Source organism: Lygodium microphyllum, chromosome 23 (assembly GCF_053477565.2).
Source record: "Lygodium microphyllum isolate KBCC chromosome 23, Lygodium_microphyllum_v1.1.10, whole genome shotgun sequence".
In the NCBI taxonomy this organism is placed as follows: Eukaryota; Viridiplantae; Streptophyta; class Polypodiopsida; order Schizaeales; family Lygodiaceae; genus Lygodium; species Lygodium microphyllum.
The window spans coordinates 82,286,560-82,311,289 of record NC_141157.1 but is presented as its reverse complement, the minus strand read 5'-3'; the positions used below and the strand labels follow the sequence as shown (position 1 = coordinate 82,311,289).

General features: G+C 41.9%; 1 pseudogene; it reads right to left on the bottom strand.

The window, feature by feature from the left end:
- Positions 1-331: 331 nt before the first annotated feature.
- Positions 332-24,730, bottom strand: part of LOC148016401 (ribonuclease TUDOR 1-like) — a 110,274-nt pseudogene continuing 85,875 nt past the window's right edge.

The following is a 24,730-nucleotide window of genomic DNA, read 5'->3' as shown; positions in this document are numbered from 1 at the left end:
TCATTAATCCATAAGCATGAGACCCCACCTCTTAAAGAGTTACACTAAACTTAGTGCCTATCCCTTGGCCTTTTACTTTTCCACCAGAAGTGTCTTTCTCAACTACAGTAGCCATGAAACTCTTATGTCCAGTAGTTGAACTGAGATATTCAGCTACCTCTTGTCCATGGTCTTCTTCCAGCTCAAGTACTTTGATATAAGCAAGGCTACACAGTAAAGCAAGCCTTGGGGTGCCAGAGGTAGATGGATCTAAAGGCCTTAATTTGGAAAATGAAACTAGTTACTAGTTCCCATAATCTATGTAAAAGACTTCATAGTCCTTTCTTGACTGTCAGGGCAAATTTACAACCATCACTCGATTCCAAGAACCATCCACTGAAAACTGTGCCATAACAACATCACCCTGTTTCAGTTGGAAATTCACTGGTGCAAGTGAGTTTTCATTCACTCTTTGATGCCAGGAGGCATATTCCACGGTGGATTCCGTGAGGTTTTACGGTGGATTCCGTAAACTTAGATTTCCGGGGCTCATACACAAAGAGGATTCTTTGTGCGAGAAGTTGATGGGGACGCCTGTCCTTTTCGTGCGTTTCATTAATTTAGTGTGTACATGGGTGATTCCATAGCGGGTGATTCCGCAAAATACATATTAAATTAATAAACGTTTATGAGTTTAGAGTGCGCACTCGTAATAAATTAAGGTTAGGATTTATTTCTAACCAGTTGATTTATTTATGTAGCTGAAGACTGCTAGGTATTCACTTTTGTCGGTTTAATTGTATTATTTTACTAATGATTGTGAATGCTTCAGTTGATGTGTAGAGATAGCAGCAGTGGCGGAGGAAAGCATTGGAGTCTAGCGGGTTTTCGACTCTTGGACTAGATTTTGATAGGCGCCACGCCTATATTTTGTTATGTCTATTGAGACATCGATTATTTATTATTATTATTTTGTATGCGCTTATGCGCCTAGATATATTATTTCTATTTGGACATTGAGATTGGGCGTGCCAGACACTATGGGCACCGTCCATTAGCTTTATTTTCCTATTTTTGTAGAAAGCAAACTCAAAAGCTAAAAGCTTGTCATATTTTTGTAATTGGGCTATTATTGAGCATGAAGATTGGAAATATACATAAAATACATGCTTTGTGAAGCGCTCACACAAGGCATGGGGGAGATTGAACCCAATTTGTCTCTTGCCTCTTGTCGTGCATGCTTTTACATGGGTTTTTGTGCAAAAAGGTAGAGTACTTTGTTCTTGGGGACCTTCCGGGATTCACCACGTGAGTTATCTGCGACCGATCTGCGCACCAGTGGTATCAGAGCGGAGCAGAGATCAAGAGCTTCCAATCGCTACCAATCTCGGGCGAAGGCGGAGCTCTAGGAACAAACGGGCTCTACAGTCAATCTCATCGCGAACCGTCGATACAGGCAGACTTCTGGCGATCAAGAACCCCTGTTTCCACTGTCAGATCGCGAAGGACCAAGCTCTGCAGGCGGAGGACCACGCAAACACCTCCTTCATTAAGTCGTTGAAAACCAAAGATAAGCTCCATTGTTTTTATCATTATTTCTTTCAATTAAGCTTAAGACAAAGCTTAACAAGCTTATCAAGCTTCAAAATTCAACGTCGAGCTCAAGAAGGACCCTCCGAATTTCACGCGCGGCCAAAAAACGCCCCCCCCCCCCACGAAAAAAAAACGGCGGCCTGTACTCCACCATTAAGCTACTAAGCTTAATTACTAAGTCAAATCAAGCTAAATCACACAACTCTCTGCAAGTTACACTGGGCAGACAAGTTCAGTAACTCCAGGTCCTGCGCTATCAAAGTCAAGTTCCGCAAGTCGACAGTAATCAAGTTCTGCAAGTTCTGCAAGTCGGCTTAAGCCCAGCAAGTCAACAACTTTGCAAGTCTGCTAAGTCTGCAATTCTGCAAGTCAGACTAAATCAGAACTGACTAGTGCTTAAAACTCATAGAAGACTTGTTCGTATGCAAAAACTCTGAACTGGAAAGTTGTTCGCAGCAAGCTGTTCTACCTATCTACAAGTTCGTTGAAGTACTTTCAGCAAAAGGAGACAGAAATATTGCAGAATTTCTGAAAATTGAAGAAGAAAATACCCAAAAATACATAGCCTTGTAACCCCAAATTTGAGCTACGCTCATCCCGCTAACTGATTTTGAGTGAGAAAGGTTTGTTGAGTTTTACAGGATGACTACCCCACATATGGATGATCCTATGGCTGAAGACGACCTACCCGAGCCTACCATGGAACAAAAGCTGGATCTTATCATGCTGCAATTGGAAGAAGAATGAAGAGCTAGGCAAGCCTTGCAAGCGCAATTGACAAAGCTACAAAGAGCGTCCACTGATAAAGAAGAACCTCAAGCTGAAGATTTGATTCGCCGTACCATCGACGCCACTCTTGAAGCACAAACCATTCGCAAGGAATCCAAGATAAGTAAACAAAGTTTCAAGTTCCGCACTTTCAATGGCATAAGAGAAGGAAAGACTGTTTTATCATTCATTAGCCAGTTTGATGACTATTTCCATGAGGAAACTTATCCCGAAAAAGATAAAATCAAGTGTGTTACTAATCATCTGATAGACAGAGCATCACTTTGGTGGACTGTAGTCCGCAAGAGTATAGAATGTCCTGCTACATGGGAAGATTTCAAGAAGAAGTTCATGCAAAATTTCCTACCACCGCAATTTCATGAGAAGGCTATCAAGCAATGGGATTTACTTCAACAGCAAGATCGTGAGCCTATTCCACAGTATACAGAGCGTTTTTGGAATGCACTCCTACAGTTACGCATGCTTGAAGACGTACCAGAGACGACACATAAGCGGAAGTATATGTCTGGACTTCTTGGACATTACTACGCTGAAGTGAACATGTTCAAGCCTGCTACCCTTGAAGACGCCATCTCCTTAGCTCACGACACTGAAGATAGTTACGCAGAAGAGATCGACGACCACAGCCATTCCAAGCAAACGGTAATTATGGATCTAAACAATTCAATTCCAATTTCAGAAGGTTTAATCCAGGTCATTTTTCATCACCATCTTTCCGCAAGAATTGGCCTAAACCACCTGCATTACCATCCACTGTCAATCCAAATCCTAAGCCTATTCCACAAGCAAATCCAAATGTACCCAGACTCCCAGCCATTGCAAATAATGTGACCAAAGCTAAGCCCATCGTATGCTACAAGTGTCACCAGCCAGGGCATCTCGCAGCAAATTGTCATTCAAAGAAGCCATCAGCACATATCAACTACCTTGGAGCTATGGACGAAGACGAGCATGAGGATATGCCGGATTTCACTGAAGAAGAAGATGATCCTACTACTACTTCCGATACTTTACCAGGTATGCCTACTTCACATTCATTGTTGACTATGAAATGTATGGTGCATGGAAAAGAAAGAACTATATTGCATGATGACGGTAGTACTCATGACTTTATTTCAGCAAAATTGGTAAAGGAATTGAAATTGCATACTGTACCTACGCACTATCGCATAAAAGTTGCATTTTTAGGCACTAGGTACAATGGCACACAAGAAGTTCAAGATTTAGAAATTCAAATTGGTCCATATATTGAAAGAAGAAATTTCTTAGTTGTCCCATTACAGTCAAGCGACATTATTCTAGGAATGCCATGGAGACACCAGCATAATCCAAATATAGATTATTCTACGCACACAATGAATATAAATTTTCTAGGAAAATCTATTACATTATTTGGTATGCATGCATCTCATATGTTTCCACTGCTTTCGCATACTCAAGCAAAACGTGCACTACACAAGAATACTAAATCCTATCTCATTTGGGTGAATGAATTGCATGCAAAGGAAAATCATATGCACCCTAGGCATAAGGAATTTCTCGCATATTTTAAGGACTATTTTGCAAAAGACCTACCACCAGGTTTACCTCCATCACGTCCAGAAGACCATAAGATTGACCTAATACCTGGCACACAACCACCTTGCAAAGCACCATATAGGCACAATCAAATAGAGCAAAAAGAAATCCAGAGTCAAGTTGAAGAATTACTAAATAGAGGCTTAATTCGACCTAGCAGTTCTCCATTCGCTGCACCTGTGCTCTTAGTCAAGAAAAAGAATAATACTTATCAGATGTGTATTGACTACCGAGCATTAAATAAGATCACTGTAAAGAATAGGTATCCTATACCTAGAGTTGATGACCTTATGGACAAACTGCAAGGATCTTCTATATTTAGTAAAATTGACCTTAAGTCTGGATATCATCAGGTGAGGCTAGATAGATCCGACATATTTAAGACTGCATTCAAGACACAGTTTGGTCATTACGAATTCTTAGTCATGCCATTTGGATTAACTAATGCACATGCCACTTTCAGTAGAATGATGAACCGTATTTTTCTAAAATATCAATATTGTGTGATTGTTTTCTTTGATGATATTTTAGTGTTCAGTCAAAGTGAAAAAGAGCATTATGAGCATTTATCATTAGTTTTTCAATTACTGAAAGAAAATCAATTGTTTGCAAATCCTGACAAGAGTGAATTCTTTAAGACAGAAATAGAATATCTAGGTCATATTGTATCAAAAGAAGGAATAAAAGTTGATCCTAAGAAAATTGACGCAATATTGCATTGGCCTGTTCCTAAAAATGTACATGAACTACGCTCATTCCTTGGTCTTGCTAGTTTCTATAGGAAGTTTGTACGTAATTTCTCATTACTTGCTTTACCATTGACCAAACTTCTTAAGAAAGGCATTGTTTATCAATGGACTGAAAATCAGCAGAAATCCTTTGACTTACTCAAACGTGCATTAACCAATGCCCCTGTTCTACAATTGCCTGACTTTAATAGACCATTCTTTCTAGTTGTGACCGATGCTAGCGGATCAGGAATAGGAGCTGTATTAATGCAAGACAACCATCCAATAGCATATTCTAGTTCTAAGCTGAAGCCCTCTGAGCTCAAATATTCCACTTATGACAAGGAACTCTTAGCAGTTGTACAAGCATTAAAACAATGGAAGCATTATTTAATGGGTTCAGAATTCATGATAAAGACCGACCAGCAAAGCATTAGACATCTACTTAGCCAACCCCAAATTTCTGACCGTCATATCAAATGGGCTTCATTCATTCAAAGTTTCCATCCTATCATTCAATACCAACCTGGAAAAGAAAATGTAGTTGCCGATGCATTGAGTAGAAGACCTGCAATTCATAATATTTCTATCATATCTTTTGATTCTTTGATTGCTATGAAAGACACATATCACGAGGATATTACTTTTCATTCTGATTGGCAAAAATTAGTTCAAAATAATTTCATTCCTGTTGATTCATTGTCATATAATGATGGATTCATGTTCTTTGAAAAGAGACTGTGTGTTACTATTCCATTCCGATCTTTTGTTTTGAATGAAATTCATTGTCCCCCATATCAAGGTCATAGAGGTATCATTTCTACATTACGCATGTTAACTGAAGATTTTTATTGGCCGCATATGGATGCAGATGTATCTAATTTCGTTTCTGAATGTTTGATTTGTCAAAGAATAAAGAGACATCATGTTAAACAGTATGGATTATTAATGCCTTTATCTATCCCATCTAAACCTTGGGAACATATATCTATGGATTTCATTACTGGTTTACCAAATACTAAATCTAACCATGGCATGATTTGGACAATTGTAGATAGATTTAGTAAGCAAGCATATTTCATTGCATGTAAGAAAACTTTAACAGCATCACAAGCAGCACAGTTATTTTTGAAAACTGTTTTTACTAACCATGGATTGCCGAAAGTGATTATTTCAGATAGAGATTCTAGATTTTGTAATAATTTTTGGATTACACTGTTTGCAAATCTAGGCACAAAGATTGATTTCTCATCTGCATTTCATCCAGAAACAAATGGACAAACAGAAGCCACAAATAGCACCATTCTAGATCTTTTACGTGCATACACTATCTCTAAACCTCAGACTTGGGATACTCATTCACATTTATTACAGTTTGCATATAACAATACACCGCACACATCTACAAAGAAAGCACCTTTTGAAGTTATTTATGGATATAGATTATCTACCCCTGTTGCATCTTTGTCTAATAGAATTCAGAGTGCTGATGATATTGCTGTTATGCATAACACTATTTTTGATGAGGTCAAGGATATGATTGCTAAAGCCCAACAATCATATACCAAACAAGCCAACAGGAAAAGACAAGCTATGAATTTCAAAGTTGATGATTATGTTTGGCTTAGAATAGAAAAGCGTAGACTGCAAAGTGTAGATAGACATCCAGTTGTCAAATTAGCTCCTAGATTCTACGGACCATTTAGAATCATTCATAAGATTAATGACAATGCATTCAAGTTAGAACTGCCATCTCATTGGAAAATTCATAATACATTTCATATTAGTTTATTGAGACCATTTAGAGGCCAATTACCTATCCACCCTATCTATGAAAACCCACCTTTACTAGAAGAAGAGACTGAAATACTTGAACCAGAAGCCATCATAGACACTGACTACATGACCACTAGAACTGGCCGAAGGTATTCTAGATATCTAGTAAAATTTAAGAACCATCCTGTAGAGGAAGCACAATGGATGCACGCTAGAGACTTAAATGCTTTCCCCACTCTGTTAGCTCCACATTGAGCTAATAGCAATTGAGGTCAATTGCTATCCCACCCCGGGGGTATGATGCCAGGAGGCATATTCCACGGTGGATTCCGTGAGGTTTTACGGTGGATTCCGTAAACTTAGATTTTCGGGGCTCATACACAAAGAGGATTCTTTGTGCAAGAAGTTGATGGGGACGCCTGTCCTTTTCGGGCGTTTCATTAATTTAGTGTGTACATGGGTGATTCCATAGCGGGTGATTCCGCAAAATGCATATTAAATTAATAAACGTTTATGAGTTTAGAGTGCGCACTCATAATAAATTAAGGTTAGGATTTATTTCTAACCAGTTGATTTATTTATGTAGCTGAAGACTGCTAGGTATTCACTTTTGTCGGTCTAATTGTATTATTTTACTAACGATTGTGAATGCTTCAGTTGATGTGTAGAGATAGCAGCAGTGGCGGAGGAAAGCATTGGAGTCTAGCGTGTTTTCGACTCTTGGACTAGATTTTGATAGGCGCCACGCCTATATTTTGTTATGTCTATTGAGACATCGATTATTTATTATTATTATTTTGTATGCGCTTATGCGCCTGGATATATTATTTCTATTTGGACATTGAGATTGGGCGTGCCAGACACTATGGGCACCGTCCATTAGCTTTATTTTCCTATTTTTGTAGAAAGCAAACTCAAAAGCTAAAAGCTTGTCATATTTTTGTAATTGGGCTATTATTGAGCATGAAGATTGAAAATATACATAAAATACATGCTTTGTGAAGCGCTCACACAAGGCATGGGGGAGATTGAACCCAATTTGTCTCTTGCCTCTTGTCGTGCATGCTTTTACATGGGTTTTTGTGCAAAAAGGTAGAGTACTTTGTTCTTGGGGACCTTCCGGGATTCACCACGTGAGTTATCTGCGACCGATCTGCGCACCACTCTTAAGGCTTCCAACTGCATTTGGATGCTCGAGACATGTGCATCGCTTGATAACTTAGCATAAAACTTACCAACTCCAAGTACTTCTATCACATGTACCTTGAGAACTTCCTGCTTAGATTTGTTAGCATCAAACAAACTAGCTATATCTGCTTCTTGTTGTCCTTCAACATAGTTTCCCCATACCTTTATTACCCATTTTTTAGCACTTTTCCCAGCTTGAACCATTCTATAAGTTGAAAACAAAGGATGAAGCTTTGCTAGCCTAGCCACTAGAAGAGAGATAGCCACGTTTGTTTTGGACTCCCACTAGGTGCCCACAAATGTGCCCATTCTATCAACTATCTCTATCTCAATCTCTACATCCCTTTGTAGTATTTTGTGCCTCATAAAAACTATCACATCATCTTCATATGGTTCCCCATGGCCTAGGCATCTTACCCCAAAAAAATAGAATGCAATGGCACAAGTTTCTTTTGGTACAAATAGTTTGTAGCAGTGCCCACTAAGCACATACTCCATTACAACAGAAAGCCTCCTTTCTCTCTAAAGGAAGGGTAAAAGCTGCTTGGCGTCTGTATCACAGCGCCTGAGCTTTCTGCTATGCATTATGATCCCTTGGACCAGAAGTTGACAGAGTTAAATCATTTGTATGCATTACTAGAGTTTCTCTGTTGAGTGTACTCATTTCTTTCCCTTCGTAGCTCTTGATTCAGCTACAAGTAAGGCATCATAGTAATTAGACTGGTCTTCAAGATCACTGTGCCTGACAGCCATGGCAAGTCCTCTTGCTACCACCATTTCTGCAACATTGATGCCATCCACCTGTCCTTTAATGGGAACACTAGGAGCTATATCATCAGAGTCCCCCTTGACTAAGATGCTAAAAATACAGTCCCAAAGTTTAGCTGCAACTGAATTAGTGCTTGGGACAAGCCCATCTGCTGTAGTTACTTTGCGAGAATACTCCATTGCTACATTAACCTCCTGTCCTATGAGGTGATTTTGTAAAAATTCATTTGCCTCTCTGGCATAGGGAGCAGGTTTCATCTGAAGCTTTGGATTTCCCATTTTGGGAGCACGTATGCTTGACAAGTTTACTCTGCACTTAGCTATGGGGCTGTCAAAAGGAGCGGCATCATCCGCAACCACAATATAGTCTTCACTAACAATCTCAATGACCTTTCCTTTAAAATTGTCATCCTGAATAGTGGTAGAGTTAGAAGGAGGTGGCACATAATTTGTGCTTAACCGTAACCTTTCTTTCTTTGCTAGGAATTCATTAGATTTTTACTTCTGTCTTGCTTCTTCTTAAAGTAATTTGGCACTCCATTCAACAACTTTTTCCAACCCATTCTTAAGCAACTCCAAACCAAGATCTACTGCAACATCACCATTGGTATAGTGAATTGAAGAAATCAAGTTGTTGAACTTATCAACACCCTCTATAGAATTTAATTGTAAAGAGGTCAAAATGTCATTACCACCATATTTTGACTTAGAGTCAACATGCTCTTTGGTCTCTATCCCAATAACCGGCCACGATGAGTCCAAAAACACTCTTGGGTATATCATTTTCAAAGTATGATACATCTCAAAGCTAACACAAGAAAACTCGGATGTTGTATCCAAAAGAAGAATGGCCATTCGCCACGTTACATTCGATGTCCACAACTATTTAAGGATTATAAATTGGCTTAGTTTACCCTTGACTTACAAGAGATATTAACAAAGTTCCTGCTATCTTGAGGGAAGGAAACCCTAGGGTAAACTTAGAACCCTAAAAAAAATTCTAAGGTGGAAAAATGGTTACCTATTGACCAATTGAAATCCTAGTTTGAATCATCTAAGACATGGACCTTAACATAAGAATCAAAGGTTAGTAACTAGGGAAGCTACCATCTGAAAAGAGGGTATTCTCTATCCCTCAGAAGATAATGGGAATTGATGCCCAGGCAAGAAAATTAAGGGCAACGCTAAGCGTTCAAAGATGGGGACTCCACCTTAGCAGAAGTCCTGAGCACTCACCCTCATTGTTGTTTATGCTTGTTGTAAATCTAGAAATACTCTCTGTGAAAGGAATATATGATCCAAGCTCACAAAACAAATTTGAATAATGAATTAGGTTGAATTCATGGAGGGCATGCCAAGCCACCCCCAGCCAGCCGCCAACCGTATCCAAGGAGGTTCTAAATAATCCTAATGGGAACATGGAACGAACCCGCCATGAGATGTCTCTCTGTGGGTTAGTTTGAATGTAGGAGGATGCTTGGATGTCGGGGGGGATCTGGCTATAAATTCCCTTCCTCTGGGTCCTAATCAAACAATTTATGTGACTCGAGATTGATTCTTGAGGCCTTGTTACTAGTGCAAGGGCGGAAACTTGGAAGAAATGTAATATTTCTACAAAAAAATATTAAATGACCTAGATCCCGCACAAAAGCAACTCAGAGTAATCTCCCGCAACACAAAAAAACTTTGGGCTAAGAGCTCCATCCTCGTGCATTAACAAACACCACCCCTGCATTGTGTATAGGAAGCCGTGGATCAAAACAGTAGTCCACCGCAGGAACACCCCTTCACGGGGAAAAGGATAATGAATTATTTGCAAAAAAAAAATTAATAACTCCCTCTCCTTCACCTGTTGCATGGCGGGGAGAGAGAGAGAGAGGGAGTATGTGTTGGACTAAGGAGGGGCATGAAGAGGAGGGCATGCAACCTGCCACTTGTGTGGCCACCCCCCCCCCTTCACCCCATATAAATCCCCCCTACCAAGCTTGGGAGGGGCATCGTGGAGCTGCCTGCCGTCGTCTTACTGCCACCGCCACACTGCCCATGCCACCTGGCTAACTGTCGCCCCCATCTTCGTCGTCGTCATCATCATCATCATCATCACTCTCATCGTCATCTTCACCATCATCATCCTCACCAACACATCATCTCCCTATTTCCTCCAGAAGCTTGAGAAGCTTCTATTGAAGCTTCTCTAGGCCAAGTTCACCTGCGTCTCCCAGGTTTTCTAGACCGTGACTTGCAAGGCCTGTTTCCTGCGCAGGGAAGGAGGTCTCAGGCAATAGCAACTCCAAAACTCGTAAGGGGTGCCAAGGAGGAGTTTTTTAAGTCGAAATCTACTGTGTCAATGGCTCCTAAGCAAAAGACGAGAGGAGCACACGTGGGAGCTTCCACCCAAAGTGCAAGAGTGGACAACATCCCGATATTGAATGCCCAAGTTCCGAATAATATTCTCGCATGGAAAGGTTGCATAAAGCATGTTTTAATTCACATAGGAAACTTAAAATGCAATAATTGTTTGATTTACAAAGTTTAGTTGCATGACGAGTACTTGCGTTTGCCTGCACTTCCAAGGTCAAAGGTAGTTGCATTTTTGAACGTATGATGCATAAGTTAAAAGATGGAATTGTGTAAAGGCGTCCTTGTTGCATCACACAAAGGACAGGGCATATAACACATAACGCACTTATGTAATAATTTCCTGGTTGTGACTCGTATATAAGATAGTTATAGATGATCATTAAATTATGTCTGAATAGTTGCAATGTATGGAAAAGGTTTATGAAATTTGCAAATCGCATGCGATCATAGTTACATTCTAGGTTGGGTTAAGTGATAAAGGAAGGATTAAATCAATAATGGATTCATGGCATCTGATCATAAAAGAATGATACACCCATGCATGGAGTTCTTTTATCAAAGTTTGAATTTGGGAAAGGATGCATCTTCATTAAAATACTAAAGCTTAAATTCGATGCATAAAACGTAGGGTTTATAAGAGTTAGCTCTGAATGTCAATCATTATGGTATAGGGCAAGGAAAAGAAAGATCATTGTAGATCCTATAGTTGCATAAAGGCGAAAAGGTCTATGGTCTTGAAATTGCATGGAAAGATACATCTCACTCATCTTGCAGTTATTTACATCTTTTAGGGAAAGTACTTGCAAATTTAGAAGAAAGTATTTGCATCTTTTAAGGGAATATCATCTTTAATCATGGGTTAGTTAGATCGATTAAGTAATTCGCTTGTAATTGAGTAGCCTACATGGAAATCATAAAGGTATGATTAGTTAGCATACGACAAACACCTCAATGTGCTGGGTTAGGTTAATTTATGTTAAAATTCTGCCTAGTATCGCACTTGGGATGCCGATTTAATATTTCCGATCTCAAAGGTCCTACCCACATTCTCAAAATGTTAGGATTATCTAATCGCCCGTGCAAGAATGATCTAGGGTTCTCACCCTAAGGATCAAATGACCAAATGCTAGACCTCCGCAAGGGATTTAGGGACCCTAGGGCCAAAACGTTTATCAGCCTCTAGTAGGGTTAGGGTTTGGATTGGGTCAATAGGACTCCCAAGCCCTTATCTTGATCAAAGGTATTCTTGATTGAGAAATACCATACGAAGATAGATATAATCCCACAAGTCAGATACTGGCACCTATCTCATGCTACAAGCTACAACATCATATGCTCTTGTGTCTAAATCACAAAATAGTACCGCTATACCTTAGACCAAGTTTGGTGAGTTCTAATTACAAGTCAAGTTTCCTAGGAATTGAGTAGTCGTCCTATTACAACACTCTTCCTTGGAGATTGATTTGCCAAGCTAGGGTAGTTATGAATTGCCAAGAAAGCAATTGACCAACCAAGTTAGGACAACGGGGTTGTCCAGGATTTATTGACCATAATATAAGGAAACCTAAAGTAGTGACAATTTGGGTCAAAAGGGTATAAATCCTAACCCAAGGAAAAAGGGTAAACAAGCAACTCAGCTTACGAAACCCTTGGGGTCTTACCAAGTCGCGATTGATCCCGGATTGAATGCTGGAAGTATTTGGGGAGAAGGAATCACACCTTAGCAATTGGCCATACAAACGACCACTAGAATGCTCGTGATTGTACACTTAGGTGCACTATTTGTACTTCTTTGCTCAAGGAACTAATTTAGGAAAAACAACTAATGCTTCAGGTTAAATGCTTGGAGGAAGAGGCAATATCAGTTACCTCAGACTGTCTGCCTGACCCTATCTAAGGGGGTTGTTAGCCCGTGACATTCCTTGTGATATTCCTTACTTATGGATGTTGGGCTATAGAGTCGCGAAGCATGGAACAAATTCTTGGTATTCTAGGTTATGTTTATGACTGCAATGCGTGCTTTGGACTATCGACAGAGGCTAGCCATGATGAATATTCTAGACCGTATCTACAATCCTTCACCCCTGTACATGGAGCAGAGATGGACAGGTGAATCAAGAATATATTACATAGCGGCCCACCGACTTGCGTACCTTCGAACCAACTTGAAGAGAATCAAGTAGATGGAGGATTTAAAGATTGTGAAGTTGTTCATCTTTGTCGAGGCTCACACAAACGCAACCCTACATGTCGGCGGTCGGAAGGTCAAGCAGAACAAGTATGTGTACGAGAAAGTGACTCAGGTAATCCCTACCGTCAAAATCAAGTTGCTGGGACGTTACGAGAAGAGCGGGTATCAAAGGAAGGGATACCCCAAGTTTCCTATGACCTATCGATTCCTGAAAATCCATGACCCCACTCCATATTATTACTCAGTCTCCGTAGCCGAATGTAACACAATCCTATTTTCCCCAAACTGATGTATCAACTTGTTCTACCTTCCCAAAACAAATGTACTAAAAAGGACTATACCCACATAAATAAATAAGATTTTTTATCACTATCCGTCATGGCTGTAAGTGTTGGTAAAGGAGTTATGTGATTAGGTCACCTGGGTAAAAGCTGAGCTAGGCATATGAATGTAATGTGAGAAATGTTTAGTAAGTTTTTAACGTAAAGAATCTTATTGCCCAGGCGCAACCTCAAGTGCAGATTCCTAGTCCGACCCTTGCAGTAAGCACAACCATAATTCAAGAGAAGAAGTTCCTTCTCAAACAAATCAAGCCACATGAATTCGATGGTAAGGGAAGGACCATCCAAACTGATGCCGAGGTCTGGATCGAATCCATGGAGGATTATTTCGAGGGAGTAAGAACTGTACCCACTAACCAAGCTATACTCGCCAAACTAAAGCTTACCAGTATAGCAAGGCTTTGGTGGAAACAATGGTGCAGAGACCAAGGGATCTCGAAAGGGTCAGTTACTTGGGAGAAGCTTAAAAAAGCTGTGTGAAGGGATATTTGCCACCTGCCTACCGCACACAAAAGATGAACGAATTCTATGAATTAAAGCAGCTTGGACTATCCCTGGATACATATTATTCAAAGTTCGTCTCTCTCTTAAAGTATGCACCACAAATGGATATGACACAACAGGTGTCAAAATTTTGTGCTGGGTTAAATCCACCCATAAACACCCACTTGGAATCAATGTGTCCAAGGAATCTACAAGACGCGCAAATTCGAGTTGCACCGATAATACAGGAGGTGCAGACCAAGCCAAGGAATAATAGGACTTGATCTTACAAGGATTATAACAATGGAATATATAGGTCACAAGCTAAGAGAGCACAAGGCCAAAACCAGGGACAAAGGAAGAAAGCTAGGGCCAACACTGTCAACAATTTCGTTCCTACATGAGGTAATGGCCGCGATCTCCATTGCTTCCATTGCAACGAACCTGGTCACTTTAAAAGGTAGTGTCCCAAGCTTAGTAGAGGACAACGTCGAGGGCCATCCCAAGGAGCCATCCATGGCCAAGGAGCCACCGTCATGGCTAGAGGGAGAACCTCCAGTGTTGCCAACAAGGAGCTGGGTGATGATGAAGATCCATCCATGGAAGCTGACATTGAGAGGGCAACGGTTCATGCCGCTCTTCGCAAGAAAGGCCCGAATCGCCAATTCTCGGTGATTCAAACTCCATCGGATTATCAAGGTAAAAGCTTCAAAACCTTGATTAATTGTGGCAGTACACATTCCTTCATCTCACCAGTCTGTGCAAAGAGATTAGGAATAGCCATGAAAGATGCACCTACCTTACTTGTGGAACTAGCAAATGGTCGTGAGGTCTCTTGTACCAGGCAAACTGCTAAGGTGAAATTCCTACTGGGTGGAGAGTCGACTTCAGTCACATTCCGAGTAATGAACCTAGGTGTCCACAAATGTTTGCTTGGAATGGTTTGGCTAATACCCAATGATGCCCACATTCACTATGGAAAGGGCCAAGTCTCCTTTCGAAATGCTGGAATGGAAACTAGTCACAACTCAAGGAGAGGCTGGCAAGCCAAAAATTTAGCTGGCAAAAGCAACACGAATAATAAAAGGAGTTAGGAAGGGGCTACCTGTCTATTTGATTAAACTAAACAAGCTAGATCAGAATCATGAATCTAGGGAAGAACCTTCCTGGTCAAAGGAATATGCAGACGTATTTCCTGAAGAGCTGATAGAGCTTCCTCCTCAAAGGGAAGTCAATCACGAAATCAAGCTAGCGCTAGGAGTTGCACCAATTGCAAAGAGACCATATAGGATGTCCATCCTAGAAGCTATTGAACTGAAAGAGAAACTCAAGCAACCATTAGACCAAGGCTACATCCGTCCTAGCAATTTGCCATGGGGAGCTCTAGTGTTGTTCCAGAAGAAGAAAGATGGAACGCTTCGGCTATGGATTGACTATAGAGGGTTGAATCAATTGACCATTAAAAACAAATACCCCATTCCAAGAATAGATGAACTTCTTGACCGTCTTCAAGGTGCGAAGATTTTCTCTAAGATAGATCTCAGGTCTGGATATTATCAGATAAGGATCAAGGAAGAAGATATCCCAAAGATGGCATTCAACACAAGGTATGGACACTTTGAATTCCTAGTCATGTCATTCGGACTGACAAATGCTCCTGCTACCTTCAACAGGTTAATGCACGATATCTTTAGGCCCTATCTTGATGGCTTCGTACTCGTCTTCTTTGACGATACCCTAGTCTACTCCAAGTAGGAAAAAGATCATGAACCCTAGCTTCGTATTGTTCTTGAAACAATGAGAGCACACAAGCTTTATGCCAAGAAGAAGAAGTATGCATTTTTCAAGCGACAGATTGAATATCTGGGATTCATTGTATCAACAAAAGGAATTTTAGTAGATCCGAGACGTTTTGGAATGGCCAACACCAATGTCTGTCAAAGAAATACGTAGTTTTCTTGGATTAACAGGATTGTATAGGGTCTTTATCAAAAACTATGCTTTGATTGTAGCGCCTCTAACTGATCTACTAAAGAAGCAAGCATCAATTGTATGGTCCCCTGCTGAACAGACAAGCTTTGACAAACTAAAGCAAAGCTTGGTATCAACACCCATCCTAAAACTTCTTGATCTTAGTAAGAAGTTTGAAGTGATAACTAATGCTAGCGCACTTGCCTTAGGATGTGTGCTCATGCAAAAAGGTCATCCCGTAGCATACTCTTCAAGGTAACTGAAGAGCCATGAAAGGAACTATGCTACCCATGATCTGGAGCTGTTGGTTGTCATCCATGCTCTCAAAATTTGGAGACACTACTTGCTAGGTAACAAATTTTCCTTAGTAACGGACCACAAGAGTCTTAAATGGATTTTCACCTAGAATGAGCTCAATATGAGGCAAGGTCGATGGATTGAAGTACTGGAAGAATATGATTTTAAATTCAAATACCGGCCTGGAAAGGAGAATGTAGTTGTCAATGCACTCAGTCGCCGCAAGGCATTTCTGAATTCTCTAATTTTGCAAGATCCATTAACAGCAAGATCCCTAGCCACAAAGGTATCCATGCCAAACAACCCAATTCTCGAGTTAGCTAGATAGGAGGCATGTCATGACCCAACTTTTCAGAAATTGCTAAGGAAGATCCCCATCAAAGATCAAGACCCGAAGCTACAAACGAAGTATTAAGAATTCTCTATCAATAGTGGACTTGTCTACTATAGGACAAGATTATGTATCCCGGCAAGCCAATCACTCAAGCAGAAGATACTTTGGGAAGCCCATGACTCCCCTTTCTCAGGACATCCTAGCTATGCCAAGATCCTTAATGCGGTCAGGAAGAGCTATTATTGGGATAGGCTCAAAGGTAATGTTCTCAAATATGTCACGGAATGTTTGTCCTGTCAATGCATTAAGGCCAAACATGTCAAAATACCAAGGAAATTGCAACCACTTGACATTCCCCAAATGAAATGGGAATTTATTAGTATGGACTTTGTTGTTGGCCTGCCCCAAGTTCAGGGAGGATACAACTCCATTATGGTCGTCGTGGATATGCTCACCAAGGTTGCACATCTTATCCCTGTTAAGACAAACTATAAGGCCTCAGACATCACAAGATTATTCATTAAGGAAATATTCAAACTGCATGTGTTACCCAGAAGAATCATTAGTGATCATGACTCCCTCTTCACATCACACTTCTAGAGGGCTATCTTTGAGGCCATAGGGACTCAACTCTGTTTCAGTACAGCTTACCATCCCCAAACCGATGGTCAAACAGAACGAGTCAACCAAGTCATTGAAGATATGCTTAGGGCACACTAATGTCGTGAACCCAAAAAGTGAATTCAATATTTGCCACTGGTTGAGTTTGCCTACAATGCTTCTTACCAACAAAGCATTCAAATGACCCCTTTTCAAGCATTGTATGGGCACGATTGTCGTAGTTCTTTGAGCTTTTCGGATCCAACCTTGAGGGTTGAAGCTTCAAAGCAGATGCTGGAAGACATGGATGACCATATCAAATCAATAAGGCAGGACATCCAAGCCGCCAAGGATAGACAAAAGGCCTACACAGACTTGAAACGTCAAGACAAATCCTTCGTTGATGGTGATATGGTCTTCATTCCCGTGCGTCCAAAGAAGAGTTCCCTATCCTTGGGTGAATGCAAAAAGCTAAGTCCAAGGTATTGTGGACCCTACAAGATTCTCAAGTGCCTAGGGCCTAATGCTTATAGACTTCAACTCCCTGAAAATCGAAAAGTTCATAATGTATTCCATATCAGCCTATTGAAAAAGTATGTGCCTAACCCTAGTCACGTGCTTGATTATCAACAAATTGTAATGCCCAGCCAAGGAGTCCTTGAGCTACGACCTGACAGAATCCTAGATGTTAGGGAGAGGCATTTGAGATCCAGGATCTTGAGGGAATACCTCATCCAGTGGAAAGATTATCCTGAAGAGGATGCACTTGGATGGATGAAAGTACTCTCAACCAACAATACCCCCAGATCTTCTCGAGATGAGGATATCTCGATTCCTCTAAGGGTGAAGGATGGATTTTAGGCCTCAGAACGTGCCTAAAAATAGGAGAAAAATGTGGAAATGCGGGGGAAAATGCTTAACCACGAAGGCGGCAACTCGACCTAGGACGATTTTAAGCGTCAAGTGCTTGACGGGCGCCCGTACGACACTCCGAGAATTTTCATAATTTCTTCGTGCGCCTGTGCCAGTCAGTGGAGCTGCCGGTCAGTGCAAGATGTCGAGACGAGTTCATAGAAATTTTCAGAGGGATGATCGGGTTCCGTACGCGCAAGATGGCCCGAAACCGGCCGGGGTGCCCAAAGGGGGGGCCCAATTTGGGAAATCCCAAGAGGTGTAAGGGAGGGGGGGTGACCTTTGGCACCCCCCCCCCCCCCTCCAAAAATCGTGATTATGGGGGTGGCGGCGACTGTTTTTGCAGCCGCCGAGAAAATCGCGCCCCCCCCCCCCCCCACAATCATGATGGCAGCCTAAACATAAGCCATGAAGGAGATTATGCCAGGCTCCTGCCTCCAGTCTACGCTCCGCATCACCTCCTCTCGCGCGCAAGATGGTGGCCTGGTTGGAGAGAGAGAAAATCAGTCTTTCTCTCTCCTCCCTCTCTCTCCTCTTAACCCCCGTTCGTGCGTGGAAGAGTAGAATGGAAATGGATGGCCGGATGGATGCCGATTCTTGACAAGATTGAAGGGCAATGCCAAATCATTGTAGATTGCTGATTCCAAGAAGAATTCATGGCTGGAAATCAATCGTGGGACGTGCCAAATTTAATGGGAAAACCCACAAGACACGGTAATAATTATTTTTACAAAGAAAATGGCCTTTTGATGCAAATTTGGTTGATAAAAATGTGTTCATATGGATTGAGTTTTGAGTATGTCGTGCTTTGAGTTGTTTTCTGGCTGTTCATCATTTAAAAATCAGAAAAACATGTGCGGGATAGGAGAAAATAGAAAACCGAGACACGAAAAACCATAAAATGAAGGAAAATAGGGTTTTTTGGGCCAAAAATGATGCAATAAATTAATCCACACCTACTAAAATTCTTTTTCTGCTGAAATGAACTAAGGGCCACAGCCCATAAACTGAACTTAATTTTTTGCAATTAAAAAATGGGAGAAAATGGGAAAATTTACAAGAAAATGGTGGAAAAACCCTAAAAAATAGGGAAAATTTATATTTTGGGCTTCGAAAAATTGGAAAAATTATGAGTAATTTCCGTGCATGTATAGTGAGGCTAAGGCATGAAGATTTGCTTCAGATCAGCCTTGCTTCCGTGTTTTAGTTTGGTTTTGTCCGCTTTTGATATGAAAAATAAGGGAAAAAGCCGTAAAATGCCATGCAACGAAGCACGAACGGTAGTTGGAAACCATTAAAAGGATGGTTTTGCACTTGGGCACGATACTGTTTTACTAAATGTTTGAGCACTAGGCATCCACCAAATGCATGGAGCATGAAAAAGAATTTAAAAGTATCAGTGATCAGCTCTTGGACATGCATTGCAATTGGTTTATTAGGACATGACCTACGTTGAGAGGCAGTGAGATACCCATGCTGTAGGCTAGTCGTGGGATCCTAAAGGGGAAATCAAGTAAGGACAATGGTACATTCCTGGACACGCTTATTGGGTACCTTGAGCGACGTTTGTGCGAAATGTCTAAATGTTGAGCGACGCATCGAGGGGCCAATCCCCAAGGTGTAGGAGAGTCACAGAGGGTTGGCGGCATTCAGCCGTAGGAGGAACCCCATGTGTATGTGATTCGAGCCTTTTGGCTATGTGAAAGGGACTCCCTCTGAGGAGTAGTGGGCTAGGATCAGTTGGACTACAACGTATTACAAACGCAATGCTTAGGAAGGCAGAGATTTTGATAGACGCTCCTGGCCGCGAGGCTGAGGGGTTGTCTTGTGCGTAGTGACGACGTCCGGCTAGTGCATGAGCCAGTGCCGGCCCGTTTTTAGGTCCATCAGTGGTGCGTCTGCCGGGAGCCGCTTAAAAGTGGCGGTTCTCGAATCCTGGTTGTTTAAGGACCAACTAGCAATTTATGCCAAAGGATATTGAGATTGATCCGTTATTTATTGATAAGCATCGTTTAGCAGAAATCTAAAAGCAAGAAAGAGACGAAAGAGCTAGGCGACGTGCTGAAATTTTTAGGAGATATTCCCCTAAGCGTAGCGGTGCTGAACCCTTATGAGGGAGTGGATCTAGTGGTCTTAGTACCACAAGCAGTAAATTAGGAGAAGGTGAAAGCTCTAGTGCTCCCCTTCCTTCGATAAGCCAGTCCACGTCAAGTACGGGAGGTGTAACCCCATCGTCCCCTATTCCTAGTGCAAATCCAATCCTCGTCATGGTGCAGCCTATTGCAATTCCAGCAGGAACGATGGATTTTCCGGCTCTAGGTTACCCGCTACCCATTTTTAATGGGCTAGTTGAGGAAGATGCGGAACTCCACATTAGGGAGTTTCAAAAGCTGATGTTTAATTGCCGCATCCAAGAAGAAGGACATTTAATGATGTTCTTCAACATGACTCTCAAAGGAAGAGCCGCTATATGGTATCATGGTTTAGAAGCCGGAACCATATTGAACATTGATGCATTTTATGGAGCTTTTCGAAGGGAGTTTGCCCCTGAAAGGGGTGGGCAATATTGGTTGCATGTACTCAACGTGACCCGCCAAGATCCACACGAGGATATTCGTGCTTATGCGAAGAAAATAAAAGATGGTTTTCCGTAAGTTGGACACCTCTATTCCTATCCCCGCAGCTGCCCAATTGCAATATTTCCTACATGGTTTGGACTTTAATATCCAATTGCAGTTGAGTAGTGTCCCCTTGGGGGATATAGATACTGCCATTACACGAGCACAACAGGTGGAATCCGGACTACAAGCAGCCTATGCTTCTCGAGGCAATTCGAACATGGGTTTAGTATTGGGAAATAATGTGTCAATGGCCAATGGCAGTAGTAGCCAAGGGATAGTGATGGCTAACCCTAATGGGAGAGGGAACATGATGCAGAATGTCCCTTTATTACCAGCTCCCCCTAGCATGTCGATGCCTACGAGCAGTCAAATGGCTCCAAATGGTGGAGGCCATGCGGTTAATTCTAATACCATGCCTGTGGCTCATCAACCAGTGCCTAATCGAATTGTTAGGCCGATGGAACAACATGGTAATGACCAAGGCTATGAGTTGAGTTCTTCCAATGTTCTTGGCGAGGTTAAGGACATGATGAAGCATTATACCGACATGATTACGGAGCAGTATCGACAAATAGCCGTTGATGTCAACTTCTTTAAAAAACAACAAAATTTGATAGGAAGTAGATACCCAGAGGAGGGTGCACCTTCGAGGTTTAGTTGCAAATGGTGTGGTGGGCAGCACTATCCAAGGAATTGCCCAAATGTTAAGTGCGACATTTGTGGAAAATCCGGCCATTTAGCAGCTACTTGCTAGAGTAAGATCAGTTCCCTCCAGCGAGGAAGTCGGCAACCAGGGCCTGTTAATCATCGTGCCCGAGGAAATGATTCCCAGCGAGAGGACGGGCCTAAACAAATACTTCAACGACCAAAGACTACAGTGGAGGAGCTACCAAGTGGTAGTGGGGTTAGTTTGATTGAGAATGTACGTGTTAACGATGCTGAAACCTCTAATTTACGAGCCGTTCTTACAAGAGGTCAAAAGGGTAGAGAAGCCGACAAGAATAAGCCTGTCGACGGAAACCCTAAACAAGGCGACAAAGGAACGCAAGTTTTGGATCCTGCCATGGAAGGGGGACCTTTGAAGCCCGTAGAAAGTAAAGCCGATAAGGAACCACCAAAGAAGAAGGTGAAAGTTAAGAAAGAGGCAATAAAGCCAGTTCAGCAACCTAAAGAGCGGATGGTTTGGCGTGAAAAGCGAGCTCTATCAGACTATCATGAATTCGATTTGGCGAGCTCTCTTTGCGAAGTCAAGCCGGATGTGAACCTCTTACAGCTTATTAAGCTTTCCCCAGGAGTACGCAAGGAATTTAGAAGGATCCTACGTACCGGGTATATTGTAGAACCTTTAGGTATTACGCGAGTTGGTGATGACTGGTTTGAGCATGCTGAGAAGCATTGCCCAAGGGTTGCAGCCTATGTCGATGGGATATTAGTAGATTATGCCATTGTCGACACGGGATCATCTGTTAACATTATGAGTTCTGAACTAATGGAAAGATTGGGTCTTGCGATCCAGAAAGATACCTCCACAATTCTCAGAATGGCAGATGATAGTTTGAGACAGCCAGAAGGCTTCATTACTAAGGTCCATGTTACTGTTGCAAATGTAGAATGCATGTTGGACTTTAGGGTGATTCGTTTTGCAGGGCGGCCAAGTTATCAAGTATTACTTGGACGACCTTGGATCTTGCAAGCGGACCGCCAAGTAGATATACCCGTCGGTCGACTGATATTCGGCAGAGGTGCCCAGCGTGTGGTGGTTGATGCTTATCCTGAGTCCCCTAGAGTGAGAGAGCTCCTCTATCTTCTACAGAATTGGAGACATTAGAAGATTTATCTGGCAGTGAGACATCATCGAGTGATGAGTCTAAAGAGGGATCCACCACGGAAGACATCTATCAGATCACTTTGAATGAGCCAATAGAGGGCCAAGATCGTATAAGAGATGCAGATGTTATCGAGCTAGACCTTGGTACGCTTGATGATTCCCGGCCAATCAAATTAGGTTCTATGCTCAGCTCAGCAGAAAGGGAGGACTATGTGGTCGTGATCCAGGAATTCCGTGATATGTTTGCCTGGAGTTATGATGAGTTGAGAGGCATTCCTCCTAGTCTTGCTGTTCATACAATTCCGTTGAAAGAGGGCAGTCGGCCTGTACGGCAGAAAGTAAGGCGTATGCCTTTCGAATTGAGGGACGGCCTGTTTGAAGAGTTACAGAAGCTTCGAGAAGCGGGTTTGATTTTTCCTGTGCAACACACGGAATGGTGTTCGCCAGTTGTGATTAGAAAGAAGAAGAATAATCAAATCCGTTTATGTATAGACTTTAGAGAGCTAAATAAGCAGACAGTTAAGGACTACTACCCGTTGCCATTTATTCACCAGATTTTGGATCAATTGGCGGGTAGGGAGATATATTCGTTTATGGATTGCTTTGCAAGATACAACCAAATGGCAATTGTAGAAGAGGACAAGTTGAAAACAACGTTCATCACTGTATTTGGTACTTTTGCATACCATGTGATGGCCTTTGGTTTATGCAATGCGCCTGGTTCGTGGCAACGAACAGCAGATAAGACATTCGGTGACATATCCCCTGAAGAGTTGAAGGTGTTTATCGATGACTTAGGGGCTGCCACCTTGAGAGAAAGGCAATTGATCATTCTAAGAAAATGCTTTGAGCGCTGTAGACAATTTTGCATCGCCCTAAACCCACGGAAGTGTGTTTTTGGAGTACCTTATGGGCTATTGCTGCGTCATGTGGTCAGTTCGGTAGGAATTGCGACAGACCCCGAGAAGGTTAAAGTTATAGTTGCCATGGGTCCACCACGCACTCCGAAGGAGGTGCATAGCTTTCTGTCTTCGGTTGGTTACTACCGTAGATTCATCAACGCCTTACCAGAAAGAGCATTGCCGCTTACAAATTTATTGTCCTTTAGCTGTTCGTTTGTATGGGGTGACCCTTGTAAGGTAGCATTCGAGGATGTGAAACAAGAGCTAGCAAGAGCGCCCGTCTTAAAAGCACCTAAAAGAGGTGAGGTGTTCTATATATTTTCAGCAGCCACCATGTATAGTATCAGCTGCTGTTTAGCCCAAATTTGGGAAGAGAAGTGGTACCACCCGATTGCTTTTGCTAGTCGAAAGCTAGGGGTATCCGAAATCAATTATACCTACATGGAGAAGCTGTGTCTAGCGATGGTCTTTGGGACCAAGAAGTTCAGGCATTACATTCTCTATGAGAAAGTCGTGCTTTATACGAAGGTGGAGGGACTTCGACTATTGATGAATAAGTTATAGCCGCCTGATCGTTTAGCGAAGTGGTTAATCACTTTGCAGGAATTTGATTATGAAATCAAGAGTAAGCCACCAAGGTTGCAAGGCATCGTGGAATGTCTTGTGGACTTTGGGGAGCCCAAAGAATCTGTGGCTGCAGGTAGTGACATGGAGTTGTTATTTAAAATAGATACGGCATCTATTCCCTCCTGGTATGCTGCAATAACGCATTATTTATCGACGGGAGAGGTGGGATCCGAATTATCTAAGGCTGAGAAAAGGAAAATTAAGCAGCAAGCGTTAAAGTTTGCTTTGATCGCAGGTACATTATATCGGCAAGGGGTTGATGATATCTATCGCCGGTGTGTGATGCTTGACGAGGTGCCATTCATTTTGGAAGAGTGCCATGATTATGCTTGCGGTGGCCATTTTGCTGGACGGCTTACAGCACAAAAGGCTTTAAGAGCAGGTTATTGGTGGCCTGCCATCTTCCAGGATGCGTTTGCGTATGTTAAGCGATGCGATATTTGCCAACGGCATGATAGTCGAGAGAATAGGAAACGACCACTCACCCCTATTATGGCGATACTTCCATTTTAGAAGTGGGGAATAGACTTTGTGGGTCCTATTACTCCGTCGTCGACTACGCAAAAGAGGTACATCATTGTCGCAACTGACTACTTCACAAAGTGGTCAAAAGCACGTGCAACAAGGAAATATGATGCTAAAGAAACTGCTAGTTTTCTTTTAGAGCAGATAATATGCCGGTTTGGTCCGCCGAAAGAATTAGTGTCGGACCGCGGAACCCATTTCCTGAATAAGGCGATCAAAGGTTTGACAGAGATGTGGCAAATTAAGCATAACAAGACAACCCCATATAATCCGCAAGCCAATGGGCAAGTTGAAAGTACCAACAAGCAGCTTGTGGGCATCCTGTCCAAAATTGTGTC